Raw genomic sequence first — 548 nt, 5'->3', positions numbered from 1 at the left:
TCAAATCAAGAATAGAAAATTAACAATGGTTTTTATATTACCTATATTTATTGTCAAATTTGTTGCTCTGATTAATTATGAAACAGTGGACAAAAAATGTAATACCAAGGCTTGCTTTCAATAAACCTTAATTTTATTGTCCCTTTTCCTTTTTAAAAAATATATTTTAAAGATAATATAATAATAATAATTGATAAAACATTAGCAATGGCATACATTTAGAAGACCAAGATGAGACGTTTTCAGCCATGTTTTTTGTGTAACACATTGCTGTCCTCGATGTTGTTGCTTAGATTGCAGATATAGTTGTTGGCTTCTATGAACTGAATGTTTATGATCCCTAAAATGGATGTGATGAAACCTTAATTCTGCAAGTGATGGCTTGGGGAATGTAATTTGTTTTTTTTCCATAATTTTATTGAGAAATAAATAGCAATGACACAGTTTCAGATGAAATTGGTAGGACAGTTTTAATAATTAACACATTGCATACATTCTTCCTAGTGGTTAATTGCTGTACAAGATGCGGACATGATATCCTATTTACA

Source organism: Octodon degus, unplaced genomic scaffold (genome assembly GCF_000260255.1).
Source record: "Octodon degus isolate 3935 unplaced genomic scaffold, OctDeg1.0 scaffold00171, whole genome shotgun sequence".
NCBI classification, from domain to species: Eukaryota; Metazoa; Chordata; class Mammalia; order Rodentia; family Octodontidae; genus Octodon; species Octodon degus.
The sequence above is the reverse complement of the archived record's forward strand: the minus strand, read 5'-3'. Positions refer to the sequence as shown.